The following is a 25,878-nucleotide window of genomic DNA, read 5'->3' as shown; positions in this document are numbered from 1 at the left end:
CGACCCTATACAAGATAGTCCAACGATCAGCCGCATTAGTAGGTTAGTTCTACTCCGAGTGTTGCATTTCTCCTGGTTTTTGAGACCTTGCGCTGAATATTTTTCTTTGCTTGCAGCCTGGCGCTACTGGCAGTGTTTTGGTGTTCTTTCCTTCTCTTTTAACTGATTTGCTTCTCTGCTTGTGTGATTTTCACTAAGTAGAGGGATGAATCATTGGAAAGAACTCCCTCGAGTGAGGAGACCTGGGCCAGGACCGGTCCATGTTACCTGTTACCTGACGCTGCAGTGTTTCCTTCCTCTCCTTTTCCCTCTCATGGTGAGTACTGACACCCTTTGATCTGCGTGCTCGAAAGGGAAATTTGCTGCTGAAGCGGCTAGCAGCAGGCGAGCCGGAAAAACAAAAATCAAACATCCAACTGAGTCTTTGTGCCCTCGATCAGTGGTATTATGGATGACCTGCTAATAGACAAATCAAGGCTTGATGATTCAAACCTGCCTACGATTTGCCCTTTTGAGATATGGGTGAATATAGGATCCACTAATACCTACGCAAACACGCTGCCACTTTCTTTAGACTTCATTTACCTCGTATAGGAGGTGGAAAGACCGTGTTTTTGCCAGATATGTCAATAGGCCCCTAAGGTCACCCACATTGGCAAGCTGGAAAGACCTGTAAATCACAATTTTGGCCCTCGTATGAGTATGACCCTTATTTTCGCCCAAAACAAAGTCCCTTAAGGTGCACACAATGCGGAGTAAGGAACCCGTTCTATACTCTTTGGGACCTTTTGGAAAATGGCAACAATTCAAAAATGCATTGGTATTATAAAATAACAAATCACTCATCTATTTCCTCTTGATGAGCCAGTAGCTTAACCACTGGTGAAACACGTGTAAAGGATTAAGGAATAAAAGGTATCTTTCTATAAATCCAAAGCCTCTACAAAAATGAACATTATTTGAAACAAATTTAAATAAACTTTGAAATTACTTTTTTTACAACAAAACAAGTGGCTTTTTTTCTTGTAAATGAACCTAGTTTGGTGCGACCACAGCCGTCTATTGTCCGCAATTATTTTCATACCCTTATAGCATTGGGCAGCTACAATACTTGGACTGGCAGGTCTGCGACAACAAACACTCACTACACGAGGTTCGCCCAAGGCTTGCATTATGTTTGCAAACATACAACTCGACTCTACAACTACTACCTCGCCTCGCAACACGCTAGAAAGGACAACTGATTTATTTAATCAAGAAGAGGGCGAGGATCTATTTATCCTTGGTGATGGTCAGCAGGGGCTTCAGGCTCAGTGTAGGGTTGATCCCCTAGGAGTCACCACATCTTATGCAGTCCCAGACCCCACGGTAACAACTGAGACTTCCTGTTGAAAGACCGTGACAAACAAGGCGCCGGGTCCTGATTCAGTTTATACCTTTGGAAAACAAATGAGCAAAGGGGCCACTAAACGCCAAATGCAACCATCGTTGACATCCGTATGGAAGCCTAGGGCGTTTAACCCCAATTAATCTTCAATCAAAACAGTGCTTCTTTTACTCTACAATGGACAAAAGTCAGGAATCAACTGAACAAGCAGAGGGGGCAAAGGGTGACTTAAAGACCAATGCGCCACACTCCAATTTGAGTCTTATGACCAAAGCAGTACTACAGCCCACTGCTCCACTTGCAGTGGAGGGTAAAGAGCTCCCAGGGGAGGTGCCTGCCCCGCTTGTATTAAGGGTGCCAATCATCCACCACGAGCGGCCTAGTAAATATCCCAAGTGCATTGAAGGCTTGGGCAGCGGATAAGGAAACTACCCGTAAAAGAGTAGCACAAGAGGATTGGGATGTGGATAGAGAAATTCACACGAGGAAGAAGAGATCAGCATCCTAGTCTGTGCAGCCCTAACCGGACTAATCATAAACACCCGAGGAGAACCTCTACAACTATTCCATCAAATGGGTCTCCTCCTAAATCACTCCGAGGAGGACCTGTTATTAGACATGGCTGCCACCCAAGTCGAACACTAGTCCTTACCGAAGCATGGGATCGACGCAGGTCTGATTGCTGCGCATACAGTAACTATAACTTTATGATAATTTGAGTGACCAGATAAGAGACCAGACTACTATCATGGCTATGTTTCTCTCAAAGGTTTTATTTGTAGAAGGTTTCATTACAGCAGTGCAAGGAAACCTGGACAAAAACTCTGACCAGATCACAAATATCCTCCATAGTATCATTGACACGATTATAACAGAAAAAAAACAAAAGGAGATCACAACAGGATAATCTGTTAACATGAAGTGTCCAGGACCAGGGTAAAATCAGTGGTAACACTCCGGCATTGAATGCTTCAGTTAATGTGAGTGAAAGGCTGCCTGTGATTATGCCGGATGCAACCATCACAAAGGAACACCGGGACAGAGGTAGTAGACAACAGGGAGCCCTACCCCCTGAAATAATCGAAATTGTTGTGAGTGAGGCTAGTTGGCAAGAACAGCTGGATACATCTTGCACTTCTGATCGGTATGATCAAAATCCCCCAATAAAGGCTTCCCAAAGAATTGGATCTACCTACATAATACGGGAACAAAGGCTGGCTAAAGATCAAAAGAAATAAAAGATATATTCTCAAAACTGGCGAAAGGAAAGAAGTCCTCCCAAGATATAGAGGAGTCTCCACAAAGAAAAAGAGAGGCCCTCAAATCAATCCTGGAAAAAATAGAAAAAACAGGAATCAAAAACCAAGGGAAGCGTGCAAAACCCAACAATAACTTGGTAACCACCATTAAGGAAACAATATGGCATACTGGACATCTGGCTGATCCTGAACCCCTGGTTTTAAGTGTGCAGAAATCAAAAAATCCTACAAAAACGGCGAACGCATGCTTCCAGATCTAATCAGGGAGGTGTTGGGGAGAATTCTCATTCTACGGCTAATTTCCCTTACCTATAGAGTCCCCCAGCAGCTTTGCTGGATTTGAAGGGTGTTTCTTTTTTCTTGCTAAGACTGAGACTCTTTTTCCCACTCTTAGGCATCTTTGCTGTGTGTGTTCTAGGCTATTTTTGTGTTTAATGTCTATGGGATGTTCTCAAACCCATAGAAACCATCTTTATTCACATGTGTTACACAGCACCCTCAGTGCAGTGACAGTGTCGGAGCGACCCCCAAACATAGACTCCATACCCTGGGACTGACTACTGTCTCCCAGGGCATGTAAAGTCCCAATTGACTTTACTAGTCAATTCCTATGAACTAACCAGTACAACCCATCTTACTATGGAGGTACTGGAAAGGGTTAATAGTTTTTCCCTTATGTTCATTTTCGAGAGGGTACCGTACAGTCCCTCTCCAAGTTTCTGGCTGGTGGCAGTGGTTACTACAATTAAATATTCAACCGCAAATATTTTTTAGGGTATTTTCCCATTGTTCGAAGCTACCACTTTTTCTGACAGCCTCTAACATACCGCCGTTGCATTTTTATATTAACTTTACTCCGGTAGGTTTTATTTTTATTTATATATTTATTTTCTTTCGTGTCTTTCTCTAAACTCCTAACCCAGGTCGGGGATCCTTTGTCCTTTTGGTGGGCTTCTGCCAAGAAGCCCTCCTTTCGGCGCCACTGAGTCTGGGGTGGGTCCATTGTGTGGGAGGGGGAGTAGGACCCCTGGACAGGGTTGTCTCTGCAACCCATGTTGCATTCTAGCCTGATAGGCTGGAGGGTCTCCCGCCAGGATGACCACTTCAATGTGTGAGTGACAGCTAGGCTGTATGAATGGGGATCTTTTTGCATAAAAGCAGGGTCCTGAGGACTGGAAGAGCAAGACGGCACCACTGGAACTAAGAAGCTGAAGAGGAGAGAAGCCAAAGACATCTGCAATGACTGAACCAACGGTGAAGCCCTGCTGCAGCGTCTTCCCACTTTTCTCCACATGACGAGTGAAGATCTTAATCTGCAAGAGCCTTCTTCCCTTGAGCTGGTGGGGCCAACCAGTTTGCCAATCGCCTTCCCGGACCTGCCTTGGTCGAATCGCCAGTACCCTGTACTCGGAGGCCAGATAGCCAGGCACCAGTCCACCCGGACCGCAGTTTAAAGGAGCGTACCTTTTATTCGTCGGGCAACACCGCGGCTGGTTTCATCCCTGGATAGTGCAGTAACTCGAACCGTCCTCCACGACGAGAGCCTCTCTTCCTCTGCTGGATCCTCCGAACTGCGGGAACTACCAGGAACAATCGCCACCGCAGGAGCCACTTTTTCGTTTTAAAGGCACATTGTTCCGCCAGGCCGCCCTTTCTTTGCGGTAGAGCTAAAGGTGTTTTAAATCCTTTACCTACCTGTTGGGTTGGCCGCCCCTCTCTCTTAACATTGTCTTTCACCTTTTGCATCCACCTTTTCAAAATCGTTAACCAAAGACTTGACTGCAGCTACCAAGAACATTTTGCTCCTGGGCCCTTGCCCTGTACCACTGACTCTGGCACAGGCCTACTGACTCTGGCTACATTTGTTAGAACTGCCTTCTTTAAATTGCTTCTCAACTTGAACTGTGTTGATGCACCTACTTCTTATAGCTACCTTTTTCTTCCCCTTTCTAAACCTTGTGAAATGCCATTTTGCTCAGTTTTCATTTAAGTATTTCCTATACTGATGCACTGTCTTGCTTAAATTGGTTCACAAACTTATGGGAAGTGTTGCTAGGGCGTGTAAGAAGCTATTTCTATAGAACTTGTGCTTTCCCTCCCTTGTGAGAAATTGCTAGAGTATCCCTTGTGTGTGGTTTTCACTGTGCCGTTTGCTCAGTTTTCATTCTGGTTCACTTGGTCTACAATTTAACTAGGGAGTGTGTATAATATTTTTTAACTTATTGTAACTTTCTTGATGACTGTGATGAATGTGTTTTACTAGAAGTGTATAAAATATATATATTTCTGAGGCTTGTGGAATCTGCTTAGATCACATGCTGTGCATAGGCCGACATCTAGTGGAAGCTGCGGAGTATTACAGTTTGTTTTTCGAAACTCGAAAATGGGCGTAGACACAGGGCGTGCCAGTAATACTATCCCTAGTGTGACGTCCACTGTACCCAAGATCCCTCACGCGTCTAGGATCCTCAGATTGTTTTTTTCTGCCGTACTGGTCGGAAGCATTTTGCGGAGGCCCCTGGCCTTAGCCATACTTTTGCTAAAATTTAAAATAATAATCTATTGACATCCTTCCCCCACCCCAACGTCGAACTTCGACACTCGACTCCGGCTGGAGAAGAAATCGACCGTCGGCTGCTGCACAACGGATTTGGGCCTCGGAAGGCCGCTGGCCTCGGCCCGGGCCTAGAAGGCCGCTGGCCTCGGCCCTGCAAGTAGGGAGAGTGGGGGGTGGTACATACTCTACACTCTTGGTATATAAATTCACCTTATACATTTCCTACACTTAACAGCCCGCTGCCTCAAGGTGCGTATGGAGGGTACCCCTTTTCAATTCTGCCCCAAGTGCAATCGCAAATACCCTTGGGTCGACAGGCACGCCACGTGCAATCTCTGCTTGCCGAGGGACCACCCCGAAGCGAACTGCAGAGCGTGTAGTAGGTTTAAACCTAAGACACTTAAGGACCGTTCGACGAAGCATTGGGCCCACCATGCCAGGCAGGCGGCCATGGCAGCGGAGGGCACCTTCAGCGACGGCAGTGACGCCGTACTTTCGGACGGCGAGGGCATTACGGTGTCGAAAGACAGCCGAGCGCAGGTCCCCGACCTCAGAAGGTCGTCCGGCAGGGCGGCTATGGGGAAGACCCCCGGCGACACAAGCGCTTCACATACTACACACACTAAACACACTAAGTCCAACCGAGACTCGACGACGTCGAATTCTCGGAAAGAGGCACAAACAGAACGATTCGGTGTCCTCTGGGCGCTCTCGATCAAGATCGCCGCATGACTCCAGGCAATCATCCACTCTTGCCAAGAGTGCCTCTCTCCCTAGGCCATCAGAAGTTCGATCGTCGGGAGACGAAGATGACTTCCACCCCCAGGCCGCGCTCCAGGAGTCGGAGCCCGCAGTTAAAGCCAGCGAGGCCCCACGCTCGAAGGACAGGGACACCACCCCCGATCCCCGACGCCAGGCGTCGAAAAACTCTGGAGCCACTAAAGGACAGGGAAAACATTTTTCCACGCATGGGAAGGGGGGAAAACAGCAGAAGAAACTACCTGTGCATCCTTCCAAACCTGTGAAACACTACACTCCCCCTAAACAGACAGACAAAACCAGGTCTGCTGATAGGTCTACAACCAGCAAAGCTACTCAAGATAAATCCCATAGACTTGCTGAGAGAGTCATTCCCAGTTCCAAGAAATGGTCCAGTGAAGACATAGATAGGGTTATGTCAAGAATGTCGTCTTTGGCTGATTTTTATGATAAAAATCCAGAACATTTCCTCTCGTATGATCCACAAGGGGCCACACCCTCAGGCTCTACTGATCCTATCCCCCCGAGTAAAAAGCCCCGGTTTGAAACTCCGATGGGGTCAGAACCCTTCGAGGTACAACCTTACGCAAGTCCATACTCACGGTATCAAAGAGAAGCTTCCTTTGGTGAGGACCAATAATTTGGTATGATAGAAGAGCAAACCGGGACGGGCTACTATGGGGATGATGAGGACCAGGAAGAAGAAGAGGAGGACCCGGAAACATACAGAGTAGATTCCCTGGTAGAGAACGAAGCCCCGGTTACCGACTCCCCGGTCGATAACCAACCCCTCCTAAATGAGTTTCTCGCTCACGCAGCAGAACATTTCCACATTGACATCCACGGTGTCCAGGAGGAAAGGGAATTCGCAGAAGAGTTGGTGGGAGAAAGGAGGCCTGTTGCCCAGACCATCCCTATCCTTAAGTCCATTCAGCGGAGAATAGACCCGTCCCTGGTGAACCCGAACCTCACCAGAGCAGTCAATCCCAGGGTTGAAAAACTTTTCAGGGCGGCCCAGTCTGACCCTCTATATATAAGCGGACATCTGAAGCCAGACTCCCTAGTTGTTACCAACACTCGTAAGAGGACTGGAACACCCTTGTCATCGTCCGAAGCTCCTCCCGACAAGGAGAGCAAAAAACTATACGGTTTCGGCAGGAAAGTAGCCTCAACGTCCGCCTATCAAGCAAGGATTGCTAACTCCACCACCCTGTTGGCCAGCTACAACTGCCATCAGTGGGAAGAAGTCGCGGCACTCATAGCCTCTGCTCCTGAACCTTTAAAGGGCCAGTTAGCTTGGATTTCCACAGAGGGTAGAGCCGTGTCTGGTTGCATTTCGAAAGCAACCTTCGACGCTGCGGACAACGCAGGCAGATTGATAGCGGAGGGCACTGTTATCAAAAGACATGCGTGGTTACGGCAGTCTGGTTTTAAGGCAGAAACCCAGGCATCATTGTTGGACAAACCGGTGGAAACCGATCTGTTGTTTGGTAAGGCGGTCGAAGACACACTGAAAAATGCCAAGGACGAATACGAAACACTCAAGTCCCTTGGCCAGTTAACCAATAAACCCCTTAACCATAGAGGGAATAGTAATTTTCGTCACCCACGCGGCCAAAATTTCCAGAGAGGATCTAACTATTCCCAGGGGCAAGGTACACAGTGGAACAACAACCAACAGTCTACCCAGGGTTACGGCAGAGGTAATGGGAGAGGTCGTGGTAAAGGCAGAGGCAGCCCCAGCAAGGGAGGCGGCACGCCTCCCCAAAGCAGTGACGCTCAGTTCAGGCTCCCTTCTCACGCAACCCCAGTAGGGGGACGCATTTCCAACTTCACCCATGCTTGGGAAGGGATCACATCAGACAGATGGGTGCTGTCAACAGTATCCACAGGATATTGTTTAGAGCTACTGCAGCGTCCCCGGAACCATCCTCCACGACAAAGCGTACACTCTTTAGAACATCAGAAGATTCTCCTCGAGGAGATCGCCATTCTGCTAGAAAGGGATGCGATAGAACTCGTCCCGGGACACCAGGTAAACAAGGGTATTTATTCAACTTACTTCCTTGTGCCAAAGAAAGATTTGACAATGCGCCCAAGGTACCTGCAGTGGCGGCTGCACACCTACGCAGGGAGGCAATCCCAGGAATTTGCAGGACAAACATTCAAAGGACTATCGACCTCCTCCACGAGTTAGGCTTCTCAATCAACGAGAAAAAGTCAAGCCTGGTGCCAAGCACCTCAAAACAGTTCCTAGGAGCTATCCTAGATACCCAAGAGGGGTTGACCTTTCCTTCAGAAGAAAGAATTCGGAATATACTACTGCAAATTCCGCATTATCAGTCCGGTCAACAAATAACGGTACGCAAAGCAATGCGTTTACTGGGCATGATGGCGTCATGTATTTACCTGGTCCCCCACGCGCGCCTGCGCATGCGTCCCATGCAGGAATGGTTGGCGAAACAGTGGTCTCAGGCAAGTGGTCAGTGGGACGATCTAGTGGTCGTTTCGCCAACACTGGTACAAAGCCTTCACTGGTGGACAAGAGAGAATCTCGCATAGGGGAAACCCTTTTACGATCCCGAGGTACAGGCAGTAGTCACTACAGATGCATGTCTGACTGGGTGGGGAGCTCACGATCTCCACCACACAGCTCAGGGTCTCTGGTCTCACTCAGTGGCCAAGAACCACATCAACCTGCTAGAGCTTCTGGCAGTATTCAGAGCGCTTCAGGCGTTCGAGCCCCACCTACTAAACCTGTCAGTGCAAATCCGGACGGACAGCACAACAGCCATGTTCTACCTGAACAAGCAAGGAGGGACTCGCTCGCCAAATCTGTTCAAGCTTGCCCAGAAAATCTGGATATGGGCACTCAGACGGAACATCTGTCATCACAACATGTTCCAGGGGAGCTCAATTCCCTAGCGGATGCTCTGAGCAGAGACTCCCTCCCAGAGGAAAACGAATGGGTTCTACACAGAGAGGCCGTAGAAGATATCTTCTCTCAGTGGGGTTTCCCCACTATAGACTTATTTGCCACAAGCGAAAACAAACAATGCCCAGGATTTGCATCCAGGTTCCCCCAACCAGACTACCAGGGGAACGCCCTGTGGATGAACTGGTCAGGGATGTTTGCGTACGCTTTTCCACCAACTCCTCTCCAGGAAAGTGGTGAACAAGATGAACAGAGAGTCGATGACGCTCGTCCTAGTTGCTCCCATGTGGTCAAGACAACCGTGGTTCCCACACCTACGCAGGATGGCGGTGTGCGAGCCCATCAAACTTCCATCCTGGTACAACCTACTGTCCCAGCACCAAGGTCAAACAGTGCACCAGCAACCCAACTCAATGAACCTGGCAGCATGGCTCCTGAGGTCATAGAGTTTGGACATCTCAATTTGCCACAGAGGTGTATGGACATCCTAAAGGAATCTAGGAAACCAAACACAAGGCACTGTTACTTTGACAAGTGGAAGAGGTTCGTTGTCTGGTGCCAGAGTAGACAAATCAACCCGGTTGATTGCACTCCTTCCACTATTGTTACATACATGCTCCACCTGCTGGATGCAGGATTGGTTTTTAACTCACTGAAAGTACACCTGGCAGCCCTGTCGGCTTACACCACTTCCCATAGCAAGGTTTTGTGGTGGAAAGTACCAGTAGTTAAAGCCTTCATGGAAGGAGTAAAGATACTTCACCCTCCTATTTCAAACCCACCTCCAGGGTGGGACCTTAATGTGGTGCTAGCCAAGCTCATGGGCCCCCCTTTCAAACCCATGCATAAAAGCAGTCTCAAACACCTGACTTATAAAACGGCCTAATAGTAGCTATTACTTCTATAAGAAGGGTCGGTGAAATTCAGGCTCTGTCAGTGCAGGATCCCTTCTTCACTGTCCATAAAGACAAACTGGTTTTACGCACACACCCTAGGTTCTCACCTAAATTTATATCTAAATTCCATGTAAACCAGTCCATCGAGCTTCCGGCTTTCTTCCAGGACCCGCAAAGCTCGGCTGAGGTGAAACTACACACCCTAGATGTGCGTAGGGCGGTCCTCTACTATGTAAATAAAACCAGACCGCTAAGAAAAACAGATCAACTGTTTGTCTCCGTAGCTACAGGCAGAGAGGGGGATCGCGTCTCAAAAGGCGCCATCTCGAAGTGGATTATTAACTGTATCCAGCTGTGTTACTCACTCTCTGAAAGAACTCTGCCTTTCACGCCAAGAGCCCACTCTACTAGAGGCATTGGTGCCACTCTGGCTTTCATTGCAAATGTACCCCTTGACACCATTTGCAAAGCAGCTACTTGGAGCTCTATTCACACTTTTACTCAGCATTACTGCATTGACACCCATTCCAAGGCAGATACACAAGTGGGACAAGCGGTTCTAAGACACTTATTTGCTCATGACCCTTCTCACATCCCATCTCCTTCTTCAGGTACTGCTCGCTAATCTATGCACAGCATGTGATCTAAGCAGATTCCACAAGCCTCAGAAGGGATACATTACTCACCGTAATCGTATTTCTGATGCTTGTATCTGCTTAGATTCACATGCGACCCACCCTTCCTCCCCTCTGAGAGAAGGCGCATGATTGCTTGTAGTCTTACCTTTCTGTTTATCTGCTTGGATTACCTGTACTCACGCTACTCCTCATGCTACCTCATGTCAGAAAAAATACAATCTGAGGATCCTAGACGTGTGAGGGATCTTGGGTACAAAGGACATCACACTAGGGATAGTATTACTGGCACGCCCTGTGTCGACGCCCATTTTCGAGTTTCGAAAAACAAACTGTAATACTCCGCAGCTTCCACTAGATGTTGGCCTATGCACAGCATGTGGATCTAAGCAGATACAAGCATCAGAAATACGATTACGGTGAGTAATGTAATATATATATATATATATATATATATATATATATATATATATATATATATATATATATATATATATATATATATATATATATATATATATATATATATATATATATATATATAATAATTTTATTTATTTTTTTTAATATAAATCTTTAGTCAGTGTTTCCTTGTTCCATAGTACTGTAGACCTATTGTGTAAACCCTGAATAATGCTCATCTCCCTCTTGAGATAAGTCTGACTGCTCAGCCACAGCTACCGACTAAATCTTTGTGGTACAGACTGATACCAAAGGGGATTTATTGCTCTCACCTATATTCCTAATCTTCTGTAGTGCTCCCTAAGGGAACTGCACAGGATTCTGCCTAACAGGAGGCTAACTGAAGACCGGACGGGGCCAGTACTCCTAAGCGAGGAAGAGACGGACGAACAAGTGATTGAAGAACTAATCAATCTATCAACATAATCTTATGATGATGAAGAGGATAGCTTGGATCTATGGGTGAATGTTGAAGAAATAACCACCCAGGGGGTCCCGCGACAAATGTACTTGACAGCGGAGGACTTGTTCAGTGGTGAGGGCTCGGATAGTGAGGAAGAGGAGCAAAGATCGGAGGCTGAGCAGAAAGAGAACCAACCTCACTACCCACCTGAGGGGAAAAAAGGATTGTGTCAAGTGCAAAACAATTAGAGATAGAAGAGAGTCGGAAGATCAGTCCCCAGTTTTACTCTGCAACTTCTATCCAATGGAGAAGAAGAAATTAAAAGCCATAACAAAAGGAGTTGCATTCAGGACTATGGAACAAAAGAGAAATGTCCTTACAACTCAAACTAGCTCTAATGGAAAAATTCATATTGCAAGTGAAAAAAAAGTGGACAAGTGGAATCCTCCAATGAAACACCATGATATAGACAGAAAATGTGATACATTCAGGATGCTCTTGGAAAGGGCTCTATACATAAATGATGACTTGATACTGAACAGAGCAAATGTACTCCGCCTACTTCATTGCACCCCAAAATTAAGGGAAATTCAGTCAAAGGGCCTTTATCTAATTGAGTTGCCGGAAGAATCCCGGCTTGACAAAGCTGTGATTTATTTTTCTTCTCCTTCGATTAAACATCTGCTTTATTCAGAGGTGGCTAAGCTACTGCCCATGGGCTTCCTACTAAAGAAATGAGTAGCTCATGATGATACCTTGGAGATAGCCATGACGGTAGGAAATCGGAGTAAGGGTGGTAAAAGAATGGAGACGGACAGGGACTATACTCGTCACTTGGCTGCAAAATAAAATCTCACCTGCCGTATTGTGGTAGAACATAATAGCGCACCAAAGGAGAAGAGAGCTCCACTTGTGTAGCGGCAGAGACCGCTAAAGGAACAAAATTGGAGTTGGCTAGTGGCGGCCTTAGCAGCAGGATCATCAAGACCATAATGTTCACAGTCTGGAAAGGAAGGAGAACCCGGTCATATGGTCTTTGGATGCTGGAATTAGGCTTTGTGCACCTTTTTGACAATCAGTGTGACATCTGCTTGCAAGAAACGTGGCTCAGGGAGCCACCACTACTGAAGGGGTTATCCATTTATTTAAATCCTGCTGAAAAGGGTGAAATTGGACTCCCGATGGCAGGGCTCTTGGCCGCAATAAAAAAATACATGTGATCAGAAGTAATGGGAGTGAATAACCCAACACCTTTGATCCAAGTTCTGACAGTGAAAAAAGGATCAAAACACAACCAGTCAGGATGGTTCAGGCTGATATGTAACTTATACTGGAATCCTAGATCTACAGGGGCTGGGGGATTTGTAGAAACCGTTACGGATCTGTTAGATGACGCAATGAGTAAGTAGCTAAATTTGGATATTATTGTCTGTAGGGACTTAAACATTCATTGTTTAATGTCGAGCTGACCTTGATTGAAGATCCTATCCATAATACGACATCGGCACTGACTGGAGGCATGCTCTGGAGGAAAGATCTTAACGAGCGAAACATCAAGCTAGTTAATGGCCATAATAAGAGTGATATCCCACCTTCGATGACATGGAAGCAAGGTAGTGATAAAAATCTTGGACTACATCTTTGTCTCGGACAAATTATAGGAAAAACTATTAGATCTGGAGGTGATTGAAACAAGCTGCAGTGATCATAATATTCTGAAACTGACCTGCAAAAAAAATGGAAACTGGATAAATCAGTTTTGAAGAATAGAAAGATAGGAGTAACACAAAGAACAAATGGAATACAAATAAAATCGGGGGATATTGTGGCGCTTACCAAAGTGCTGACTGAGACAGGGAACAGCTAGCATCTGACGCACAAATAGATCTTGATTACAGTCAATGTAACTGCTTATGTTGAAAATAAAATCCATTGGCTTGAGAAGAACCTCTGTACCACGCCATAAATTCAACATTGAGCTTGCTATAAGAAAAAGGATGCAAACCCATGCAAAAAAAAGCTACACTTGATTCAAGGGACGATTAAAAAAGAAGCTGAACAGCATTTTAAAAAAAATTGGCTTAAACAATACAAACATAGACTACTACACCTAGATGCAGAGGCAATGCTGAAAATAGTGGCGACGAAAAACACAGCAGAAATGTGGAGAGTCTTCAGTGAGGAGAGTACCTCAACAATCTTTGCTGTCAAATCCGGTGGTGGCCAGTGTATGTGTCGATCTCTACAGCATATCTGAGAGCTAATAAAGAGGTGGTGGAGAAAGAACAAGTTTCTGTTACACCTTGGTCATTTCAGATGAAAAAAAAAGTGATATTTACGCTTTAATATTAAATTCAAGCAATTCAAGAGCTGCAGGGCCGGATGGCCTATCGAATGTGAATTTGAAGAAAAATCACGACCAATGGGCATCCTTCATAGGAACTGTTCGAGCTAATTAAAACAACAAAAAATCCCGACCTCATGGTCTCAATCCATTGTGGTGGTGATTTTCAAAAAGGGCGATAGATCGGATCCGACCAACTACAGACCAATCGAAATTTTGGATGCCATTGGGAAGATCTTTGCTGCACTAATTCTTAAGGACTTAAGTAATTGGACTGTTCGTACGAACCCTTATGATCAATTGCAGGAAGATTTTGTCAAGGGAATCTGACAACTTTGAATCTCTCTCATTAACCTCCTAAAGGCTAAGAAAGTCCAAGACAAATACCACCTTTTACTTGGCCTCCATCAACCTGGCTCAGGCCTTTGACACAGTGGATATATTGATACTGTGGTCAAAGCTAAAAACATGGGACTGCCCGCAACATCTAAGAGAACCCTTGTATTCAAACATAACCTTTAGAGTTAAATTAGACAACCTGGGGAATCTATCTGACCCGATTCAAACAGAGAAGGGAATGAAGCAAGGTAGCCCGCAGGCTCCAGCAATATTTTATGTATTCATTTTGGATTTGGAAAGGGCATTTATCAACATCGGATCATTTCCCCCCTGCCTAGCTGGAGTCCCTCTGAGTAGGCTGTTATATGCAAACGACCTGATATTGTTGGACCAAACACAGGTGGGTCTTCGTATGGGCAAATGGATTAAAGATGAATGTCAAAAAATCCAGAATCTTAACTATTGGGCGGAAACCAGGACAACAAGATAATATCAAAGCATGGTATCTGTGCGCAGAAAAAATTATGGAAGTAACATCTTTAACTTTGCTGGGTATGTGCTTGAATGAAAGCATCAATGATTCTTATCTACGCAGTCAGTTCACGCGTTTTCACTTAAATTTGCTTCCAACCAAAGAGGTGATAGAAGTCAGAAAGGACGTGAGGTCCTGAGATTTCTCCGCAGACTGTGCTAGGAGAAAACGGAGACACTATTTCATCTTATTCCACAATGCACTTGCTTGACAGCAAGCAGATCAAAGTTGATGGGCAAGTTTATTAATTATGTTTTTAACTTCTCACTGACAGACTGGGCATTCCTGACCCAAGGGAAACTGAGCTCGCCAACATTGGCTTGCCTTGCATTTATTTTATTTATTTGCATTGAGGCGCTGTTTCAAGATTCCGTCTTAGTTGCAGTACATAAATGGGCTGTTGGGTTACATTGGCCCGCAGAACATGTATTCATTACATTTCTTAGGTAAATGGCTTGGTTACATTAGCCCTTCATTTGTTGGGTAGGCGTGAGAGGTTTTCATTACAGTAAATGGGAAAGTTACATTGTTTGAATACGTAGGGGGGCAGCAGGGTTACATTTAAGCTGCAGTCATACATGGTACAGTTGTTGGGTTAGGGAGAGCCTAGTCTAAATGAGACGGTGGTACTAGGTATAAGTGAGTAGTGAGGGTGAGGCCTGTCAGTTTCTGTGCAAGGATTAGACGGTCTGGTTTTGATGGGAGGGTTCACTTCTGATGGAGTGAGGCAGTGAGTTCCAGTGTCTAGCGGCAATAAATGGGAAGCTTGCACCTCTTCCTCCTCCACGTTTAATTCTTGGGACCGGAAATAGGTTAGAATAAGGTGCTCTAGTGGGTCTTGCTGCTGGAGGCAGCATGACTCGGTGAGAAAGGTCAGGCGGTGCAGTGATGGACAGCGTTTTGAACAAAATGCGCTGGCTGTACAGGCAACCAGTGCGCTCGGTGTCTGGCTGCGGTGATGTGTTCTCTTTTGGAGATGCTCGGTGCTGCACGGAGGGCATTATTCTGAGTAGTTTGCAATTGGTCTAGGTTTTTTGTTGAGGTACCTGTAAAGAGTATATTATAACAGTCTAAAAATTGGTAAGGCAGGCGCTCTGTTACCGGTCATTAGCTTCTCCTCCAAACGCACATTTTCATGACTCCATCAATCTTCCGGGAGGCTGAGTTTCTTTGCTGTTTCAGGCGTGTCTTCATTTCTTTTTCAGGTGTGGCAAGTTAATTGACTGAGGATTCTGGTACTTGTATTTTTCACACTTGATTTTACTGGCAGGTGACTGGAAACAACTCCCTCCATAGCACAAAGTGGAAAAGTGCGAAAAATACAAGTACCAGAATCCTCAGTCAATTAACTTGCATTTCTTTTTTTTTAAATCTTTATTTTTGGTTGCATAACACGGCTATCTCGATGAGAAACTCACACATTTTTTACAAACATATTATGTACATTCAGATTTGCATCAGTTGTTCCTGATTAATGTTATATTTTCGGGCATACGACGTCATAGGTACAAAACAGACAGAAGTGTGCGTAAGGGGAGAAAAAGTGCTAAATAGGGTTGAAAAGCATTATAGTTCGTTTACACTGTCACTATCAGAGCTCTCTGTATCCGAGGAGTTTTCGGTTAGATACGTCCTGAGCGGTGCCCAAATGTCTTTCGGTTTGCATGGAGTGGGCAACAATCCCACATACTTTTCTTCACATTCATTCACATATACCAGTGTAGAGAGAAATTGTCCCAATGTCGGGGCCTGCGTACTTTTCCATTTCTGTAGGATGCATTTCTTTGCAACTGCACAGGCAACATTAAATAATCGCCTAATTTTTTCCGAGACCTTTCCGATGTCTCCAAATAGGTATTTCGGGGGTGAAGGCTTGCAGGGATTTGTGTGATGCTTTCTAGGGTATTTGCTACTTCACTCCAGAATTTTGCTACAGGAGGACAATCCCAGTACATATGGAAGGAGTCTGCGCCAGGGGCGTGGCATTTTGGGCAGGTGTCAGGCACATTGGCGTAGCACTTTGCCATCTTTGCCGGGGTGAAGTGAAGTTTGTTCAGGATTTTGAACTGTATTAGTCTTAAGCCCGCATTTAACGATATCTTTTTGGATAGTAGACAGTATCTAGACCATTTCCCTGTCTCAATAACAGTGCCCATATCTTTTTCCCAAGATGCCTTAATAGTGTTCAAGGTGTCAGTATGTGTCTGGACTAGGGTATACAGTTTGGACACCCCCGTGCCAGTCTGGGAGTGCAAAGATTGGTAACATGCGTGCTCTGGAGGTTCGTCTGGAAATGTGGGCCAGCGCTTCTTGAACGCTGCCCTCATTCTGTGGAACTGCAGGATTGTGAGGGGAGTCTCACCGACCGATTCTGCGAAATCTTCGAGAGTCACAAATTTACCGTTTGGGAACATAGTTTTCATTGTGAAATCATATTCTGGGAGCCAATTCTTTTGAATGCCAATGTCATATGTGGGTGCGATGCCTGGGAAATTCCAAAGCGGGGCTTGTGAGTCGTAGGGGTCATCTATGCCAAGTCGTTTACTGATTGCATTCCATGCTGCGATCGTGCAGGAGGTTGGGTCAAATTTGCAGTCATCTGTCTTTTTGAGTAAATGATTGAACGCAGGTCTGTTGGGCGGACTGAGTGGCGTTCTATGGGTACGTGTGGTGTAGTGTCCGAGGGGTCCTGCCAGAATTTCACATAGTGGGCTTGTGCTACTTGACAATATAGTTCGAAATCAGGAGCCGCGAAGCCCCCCTTTTCATAAGGTTCGACCAATTTGGCCCAGCTTATCCTATTTGCCCCTCCATTCCAAACGAAGGTTGTAGCCATAGATCGAAGGTTGTCGAAAAATGGTCTGCCCGGCCAGATAGGGACGTTGCAGAAGATGTAAAGGAGCTCAGGTAACACGGTCATCTTGAGCACCGCTATTCGGCCAGCCAGGGATATGGGGAGATTAGCCCAGATCTGGAGTTTTGAATATATGATTTGTAGAGTGGTCTCATGATTGTCTATATATAGAGAGGTGCTGTCACGGGAGACCTGTATACCCAAATATCGAATGTGTTCAGGAGCCCATGCGAGACCATACGTGTTTGTAGGACAGGTGGTGGCATTGGTCAATGGAAAGATTTCGGATTTGGTCTTGTTAACTTTGTACCCCGAGTGTAGGGTGAAGTCATTTATTACGGCCAGTATGGGAAGTAAGTTTTTCTCAGGTTCTCGAACATATAACAGAGCGTCGTCAGCATACAGCGAGATGGCTTGGTACGCCCCTGACATATATATGCCTCTGAATTCCTGTACTGCCCTAACTGCTGTCGCCACCGGTTCAATTGTTAGAGCAAATAGTATAGGGGAGAAGGGACATCCCTGTCTTGTCCCTCTGTGTAGTGAGATTTGATTAGACAGTGTTCGGTTGGTCAATACCCTAGCTTTGGGTGACGCGTACAGGAGCCCAATACAACTAGTTAAATAAGGGCCGAATCCAAATTTATGGAGGACCTCAAACATATACACCCAAGAAACTGAATCGAACGCTTTTTCTGCGTCTAGGGATATTGCTACAGCCTGCGCTTGTGGTTTAATCTGTGCTAGAATGCAAAACAGTCTACGCAAGTTTAGTGCCGTGGATCTGGTGGGTATAAAACCACATTGGTCGGGGTGAACCAGTGTAGCCATTTTAGGAAGCAGCCTATTAGCAAGAACTTTTGCGTAGACTTTGGCGTCCGTATTTATCAATGACGGGACGATAAGAGGAACGATCATGGGCTGGTGGACGTCTAGGTTTCAGGAGTACTGTGATGACAGCGTCTGTCATTGATTCTGGGAGCGAGCCAGATACGATAGCCTCTTCCCATATGTGGGTGAGGACAGGAGCAAGGATCGTTGAGAAGGATTTGTATAACTCAGCACCTATCCCATCCGGGCCCGGGGTTTTACCTGAAGTCAGTGATTTGATTGCTTCAGTTATTTCATCACAGGTTATGGGCTGCTCAAGGATTTGGTTATCTTCCAAGCTTAATTTAGGGAGATCAATTTTACTCAGGTATACACGTATTTCTTCTTGTGTACTACTATCATGATTGGAATATAGGTCAGCATAGTAGCGTGAGAATTCGTCATTTATCTCTTTCTCGCCACTGACAACTGCACCTCCCTCTGTCAAGATGCTCGCAATTGGGGTATGGGAGCGTTCATTGCGGAGCATACGGGCTAGGTGGTGACCTGCTCTGTTACCCTCCCCATATCTGCGTGCTCTGATGGGAGTGGCCATATACTGTTGCTCCCTGGTCGCCAGATCGTTGAACGTTTGGAGATGTGCGCTGATGTCAGACAGGATATGCCTGTCGTGTATCATACTATATTCAGTTTCGAGTATCTGCAAGCGCGATTCTGTGATGTCCAGTTCGTTTCTCACGGCTTTAAGGAGACCAGTCGTCTTGGACATCAGAATGCCCCTCACCCAGACCTTAAATGTTTCCCATAAGATCGCCCAGCTGTCCACAGAGCCATTGTCCAATTGGAAAAATTCCTCTGTCAGTGTGGAGAGCTTCCACGACATTTGGGTCTTTTAATATGTTGGGGGACATCCTCCATCTTTGTGCTGGGCGATCTGTGCCAGGGAACAGTATGGCCAAGGTGACTGGGGAGTGGTCTGAGAGCGTACGGGGAAGGATTTCGCATTGTTCCGTGTAAGTGACCAGAGGGGACGAAATTAGCCAATAGTCTATTCTAGATTCAGTGTCATGCACTGAGGAGTAAAATGAGTACTTCCTCTCAGTGGGATGTATACCCCTCCAGGCATCAGAAAGGGTGAACTCTTCGAGGGCGTGTCGAATAACATTTGCCGCTTTAGTGAGAGCTCTAGGCCTACTGGAGGACCTATCCAATGTAGTATCGAGAATGGTGTTTAGATCTCCTCCCCAAAGGACCCAGGCATTAGTTGTAAGGCCTATCGTTGTAAGAAGCTGTATGTAGAACTGCGGATCATCGACATTCGGGCCATATGTGTTTATCAAAACGAGTTTTGTCCCAGCCAAGCTACCCCAGACCACCACATATCTTCCCTGTGGATCTATCCTGCATTTTTCGGTGGAGAACCCCAAGGAGGGGTGTATCAGTGTGATGACCCCTCTACTCTGAGAGGAATATTCCCTGTAATGTCTATTGCCACCCCATTGCCTAAGTATTTTTTTCGTGTGTGGGCTTCAGTGCGTGGGTTTCCTGGAGCATTACAATATGCGGATGATGTCTATTAATGTATGCGCCCACCTTACTAGCCTTTGCTCTGTTGTTTAACCCTCGAATGTTCCACGTGATTAGTTTCAATCGCAGCCCCTGGGGTATTCTAGTGGTTTGTGCCATTTGTATACATAGTGATAACATGGGACAGCGAGTGAGCCAGTGAGTGCAATTTTAACCAAAAGTAACCGATAACCAGCTAAGAGAAGCTTTATGTCGAGAGCCCAACAGGGGCATCTTGAGGCATCAACAGCGGCCTCTTGAACCAGGTGGCAACCCATAACCCCATAACCCACCCCCTCCCACATCATCGAACCCAACTTGATGATGATCCCTTTTCTTATTACTAACTTGTGGGGGAACCCAAAGAAAGGGGTCGTGCGCAGCAACACATCCGGCTACATTCAAGGATCGAAGTCAGAGGTGCGTTTCCACCCCCCCTCGACTCCCTTGCCGTCGGCAATTCACTTGACCCCCAAATTATCCGGCCGCACGTTGTAAGATGAGTATTCAGGCTACACCGGTTGTTGCAGGCCATCTTGGTCGGCACCCTGCCTCCCTGGCGGAAGGGGTATCGAAGCTTCCATGTAGGACAGGGCGGCTGCAGGGGATTCGAAGAAGTGCGCTCTTCCGCCATGCTGTATAGGGCATAGGGGACTTGTCGCAGTTGACGTTTAATTATTTCGTAGGACCGTCTTTGAGTCTGGACCCCTGCTGAAAAGTCCAGGTAAATATGGATGTGATCATTTCCAATTCTTAGGGGACCTTTCTCCCTGGCCAGTCGTAGGACAGCGTCCCTGTCCCTGTAGTTTAACAGTTTGGCTATAACAGTACGGGGTGGGGCCCCAGGTCTAGGCGGTGGGGCGAGAGAGCGATGGGCCCTCTCTACCAGAAATTGAGATGAAAAGGCCTCTTCCCCAAGGAGGGATTTCAGCAAGTCCTCGATCCGAAGTTCCATTGGGCCCCTGCAGAACGATTCTGAAAGGCCAGCAATGCGGATATTGTTCCGCCTGGAACGAGATTCCAAATCGTCGCATTTGCTACGGAGTTTGTCCATTTCCCCCTTCAGGTGGGTAATGTCCTGGGTGTTTTGACGGGTGGAGTCCTCGTTCAAACCAATTCTACCCTCCACTTCGGTGATCCTGGCACTTTCCTTGTCTACTCGGGTCTTCAGTGAACCAATTGTGGATACGATGTCATCGAGCTTGACATTTATGGCCAGGAATCCGCTCTGTACTGTGGTGAGTAGGTGGTCGAACTTGGAGTCCTCCGACAGTACGGATGTGGTGGGGAGCGGTGTATCCGGACTTACAGGAGGTGTCTGCGAACTGGTGAACGAATCCATAGGGCCGGTCCTTCTGTTCTTATTTGAGTTCTTGCTGGGCATAGTGTGGGATACGAGGGAGTCTGGAGTTCGTGCCTCAGCGTCTCGCAGTAGGAGATTTGTCTAATGACACTTGTGTGGGGCAGCAACGGGATCGAGGGCTGACCCGCGAGGGGGCCCGCAGTGAATCAGAAGGCGCTGGTCACATCCACCACGGGTCGTCCAGGGGCTCGGCGTATTATATCAGACGCACTTTGTCTCCCCAAGTGTACACATAGGATGACAATGCCCAGCTCCAATGCAGGAAAGTAACGAACTACGTGCGAGTCAGCAATAAACAGGTTGGTTCGCAGCCAGCGCTGGTGTGCGTTACAGGATGATCTCCCCAGTACTTCCTTCACAGCGTGGGGGCAGGGTAAGCTCCACGATGGGCCCTCTCCCAGCCAAATGTTTCGTCCACAAGTGGCGGGTGTGTTAGCCGGAGGGCCCAACGACGCCGCGCAGAGTATCGGCGGTTCGAGGATGTCCCTCAGTATGTTTGTTTTACTGCTCTCCCACGTAGCGGCGCAGGGCTAGACCCGACAACCCACCAGGGCTCGAAGATCGCCACGCCAGCGCCTGCCCGACCACGTACCTGTGGGGCAGCGCAGTCTCCGCTCGCCCTCTCCGGCCCCAGGGCAGCGCCAAGGGTCCACCGTCTCGTCTCGCACCGAAGGATCGAGTCCGGGAAGTTGGGCCGCAGCTCAGCGGGTGCCTGTTCACGTCCACAAGGGCCTCAGGACAGGAGTACAGGGGCGGTCCCAGCCGCGGCTCTTACGCAGCAGTCCGTGGAGTTGCGTGGCGGCCCAGGCGAGCGAGCCCGTGGCCCTCACTCATTCGTGGGCTCACAATGTCCGATTTCAGCCGGGATTTTCCCCACAGGAGTCCGGGTATGGCGAGAGGCAGCCCAGTTATTTGGGGGGTTCGACGCACTCTGGATCCGGGTGAAAGTGTTTACAAGGATTCATGCCGGAGCGGAGCTCCTCGGCTATGTGGCCATCTTGTTGCGCAGCAGCGCCCCCTTCAATTAACTTGCATTTCTAAATGAGATTTCTACGAAAAAGATCTGTACCAAAGGACCGAATCAACTCGAACCAAGGAAGTGTGTTCTGACGGAAACATGTTAAATTTGCTCCTATGTATGTGTCTCTAAGTGACTGATCTTCATTGACCGTTTCGAAAAGATCCAGGGTCAACTTGCTTCTAATCAATAAAGACTCCAAACTGTTAATGTGTGTAAAATTTATAAAATCTGATTTTAGCAAAAAGGTTTCTATTGTAAACCAGGTGCTAATAAAAAAGAAAATATTGGGGATTTCTTTGCCCTCAATAAAGCCTCAGACACTGGGGAGAGTATCCGCTGTGATCCATTTAAGGCCACAACTGGCGGTGATATTATCGCCGTTAAAAGCACAAAGGCAGCTGAGGGCCCTCGAGACCCAGCTGGAGGCCGAAATGAATGCTAGTAGGAAGCAGGAAACGGATGCCCCCTCTAGGAAAATAACAAGGGATTATTGACAAGCGGTGGGCTAGATCAATGTCGTGCGAACTAAGATGGCAGCGAGGTCTCTACTGTTTGTCCGCCAACGATTCTACGCTAAGGCCAACAAAGCCGATAGGCTATTAGCACGACTACTCGGGGGCAGGGGGGGCAGCCGGCAAAAATACTTTAACCGCTATAATAGATGACCAAGGGCTGCGCCACTCCCGCACAGAGAAGATTTAGGAGTGCTTTGCCAATTATTATGAGGGCCTATACATGTCCCAGAATCCGCCAGCTAGGGCACAGGCGGACCTCCTGGAGAGGATCCACCTCCCCACGGTGTGAGAGATGTAAGCGTTCAATTGGGGCAGGAGATTACCGAAGATGAGGTCCAGATTGTTAGAACTGAGTCCAGACAAATTGTTCGGATTTGTGCAGGTCCGGAATACGTTTGACAGCATAAGACTGGTGGCGCACTTAGTGGAGAAGCTGCACAAGACCTCTACCACTGCGGATCTCCTATCCCCGACCCCAAAAAGGTTTTTGATCAAGTGGAGTGGCCTTTTCTGTTTCATTTGATGGAGAGGATGGGTCTGGGAGGGAACTTCCTACGAATGGTCCAGGCAAATTAGGTCTCTCCAGCGTCGTGCCTCCAAGTCAATGGATCAATGTCCCACAGTATTCAACTGAGCAGGGGGACCAAGCAGAGGTGCCCCCTTTCACCCCTGTTATTCGCCATATATTTAGAACCATTGTTGCAATTAATCGTCGTGAGTCAGGCGGGTTTCATGGGATACCATTTAGCGGAGTTCAGCATAAGGTGGCTGCTTTGGCAGACAACATGCTCATGTGTCTGCCGAAAACGGAGGAATCTATAAGGGCAAGCAGGGAAATTCTATCAGTGTTTGGGTGTGCCCTCAGGCCTTAAGATTAACATAACCACGTCAAAACTACTGAATCGTATAGTGAAGTGTAGCGAGGTGATGGAATTTAACACTGTATCACCATTTATATAGAGCCCAGGAGGATTAAGTACTTGGGAATTAAGATTACCCCAACGCTGGCTGGCTGGCTGGCTGGCTGGCTGGTTGGTATGCAGCCAATTACCCATTCATGCTGGCAACTATCAAAGCTGACCTCCAAAAGTGGAAGGCGCTTAAGATCTCTTGGATAGGTAGAATGTCAGCGGTGAAGATGGTGACACTCCCTCGACTGCTCTTTTTCAAGCTGTCCCGGTGGTAGTCCTGAATAGCTTTTTTTAGCAAACTTAGAAAAGCAACTGGTGACTTTATATGGGAGGGGCAACAGAGAAAAAGATCAGCCAAGCTCTACTGATGTCCATGAGGGTGGGGAAGAGGGATGATGCGCCCGAACCTCTGACTGTAATGTTAGGCGTCCCCATTGCGGATCATCCGGGAATGGTTCACTGGGAACTAGGGGAAACGGTGGGTAGCAATGGAACGGGCGGTGGTGAGGCACGATCTGGAGGAAGTCCTGTGGCTGCCACGAAAGCATACCCCAAAGCACATGTACTTAAGCACCATCACTAGGCTGGTGGCGGATACATGGGACAAACTTGCAGGGAAATATAAAATCATGACATTCCCATCCCCATTCACTCTCATATTTCATAACTCAAACTTTTCACCTGGGACAGAACCACGGTTATTCAAACAATAGCGAGGAGTGGGAGACAGCAACCTGTGAGACATGTTTTCAGGATTCTACTATCCGACCCTTTACGGAACGCAAACAGTTCTTCGGTGTGGAAGAAAACGAGAGGATCAGGTACTTTCAGTTGCAGCACTGGCTTCAAGACCAAACGGTCAAGGCAGTGGCTATCCGCGACTCTACCCTGTTTGAAAAGTTCCTTTAGACACAAGACGGGTCGAAAGTCCTTAGTGGTTACCACACTTTAATAGATGATGTAAAAACACATTATCTATTCCTTAAGACATTCCTCGTAATAAGGGACATGATTTTTGTATTTGCCAGCAATTGTGGAAATTTAACATGCCTGGTCGGAGGGAAGTGAAGGGTCCTATATATATGTTATGAGCAAACCCTAGTTGGTTCTGGGGGCTTTTTTAAAAATAAATTGGTACCTGGCGAGGGTGGGGGTGCGTGTGGCAGTCTCCCAGGCTATGAGGAGGCTTGGAACGGGGTCTTTACCACATGGTCAAGCCCCCGTTCCGAGCCTCCTTGGAGCGGGAGCCCTCCCCCTTCTCTCGCTGGGAATCAGGTAAGTGCTCTTTCCTGCGTCTCCCTCTCCCCGACCGCCCCCCCCCCCACTTTTCCCTATCTCCAATCCCCCAAACTCGGCCGCACTTGCCTGTCACTGCCTTGTCCCTTGTTGTGGGTTTTAAGGAGACATAATTAGGGAATTTCTGCTTCCTCGTCACCAAAGGAAATTCTTTTGTTGTTGAGGCAATGGATGGTTTCCCTTAATTTTTACCTGACCTCACAAGGCTTTTTCACAGTGCTGTTTACTGTCCAGGTCCCTTTGTCGGTCAGTGATTCAACCTTTTCCGTTTTGTTGTCCCTTAGATTTTGGTGTAACCATATTAAAAAATTAAAAATAAAAAAGCTTACTTTAAATTTAAAATACTGGAACAAAATTATTGAATCTGCATGTTATCCCGCTTGTTGCCCTCCGTCACTCTGAGCTGTGAGCGCACGTCTGTGCTGTGATCTACAGCTGATGTCCTTTTTTTTTCTTCCTTGCCGGCATTGCAGCAATGCAGCAATTCAAAGATGGCCCCTGGTTTCTAAAGCTGCTCTCCGTGGACTCCACAAGCTACACGATATTGGCCAGTTCCTAAACCAATTTGGCCTATCATGGACCGGCAGGATTTAGCCAGCCCACCCCTCAAAGGCCCACTTTCTTAGGCCCTGTTTGTTCCCTGTCCGTTGCCTGGCCTGGCCTGGGGGTTCCCCTGCACCACCCCGCGTGCACATGGAGGCTGAGAACTCACGTTCTGGTCACCTGAAATCTATGAAGCAACTAAGTTTTCTATGAAGTTCCTTCAACTAACTTGGTTGACGCTCTTTCTCCACCTCTGACTGTCCCACTCCTCACTCCCAGTTGCTGCATTGTATTTTTCACCTGTCCTGCCAAAATTGAATTTAGCTTTGCCCAGTAGCTGCATTGTGTTTCATTCTGCTCTGCTTAATTCCGAATGTAGCTGTGCCCAGTGGCTGCATTGTCTCATTCTGTCTTGCTGTCCCTGTCTTGTTCCATCTCTTCTGCTTGAACCCCCCTCGTGCTCTCCCCCA

At 47.1% G+C, this 25,878-nt stretch overlaps 1 protein-coding gene across 3 annotated transcripts in view; it reads left to right on the top strand.

The window, feature by feature from the left end:
- PSME4 (proteasome activator subunit 4) overlaps nt 1-25,878 on the top strand; it is a 3,386,216-nt gene that overhangs the window by 192,098 nt on the left and 3,168,240 nt on the right. The window lies entirely within an intron of this gene.

The sequence above is a fragment of the Ambystoma mexicanum genome, chromosome 4q, assembly GCF_040938575.1.
Source record: "Ambystoma mexicanum isolate Mex_15411 chromosome 4q, UKY_AmexF1_1, whole genome shotgun sequence".
Classification (NCBI taxonomy): Eukaryota; Metazoa; Chordata; class Amphibia; order Caudata; family Ambystomatidae; genus Ambystoma; species Ambystoma mexicanum.
This window is presented reverse-complemented; position numbering and strand designations above follow the sequence as displayed.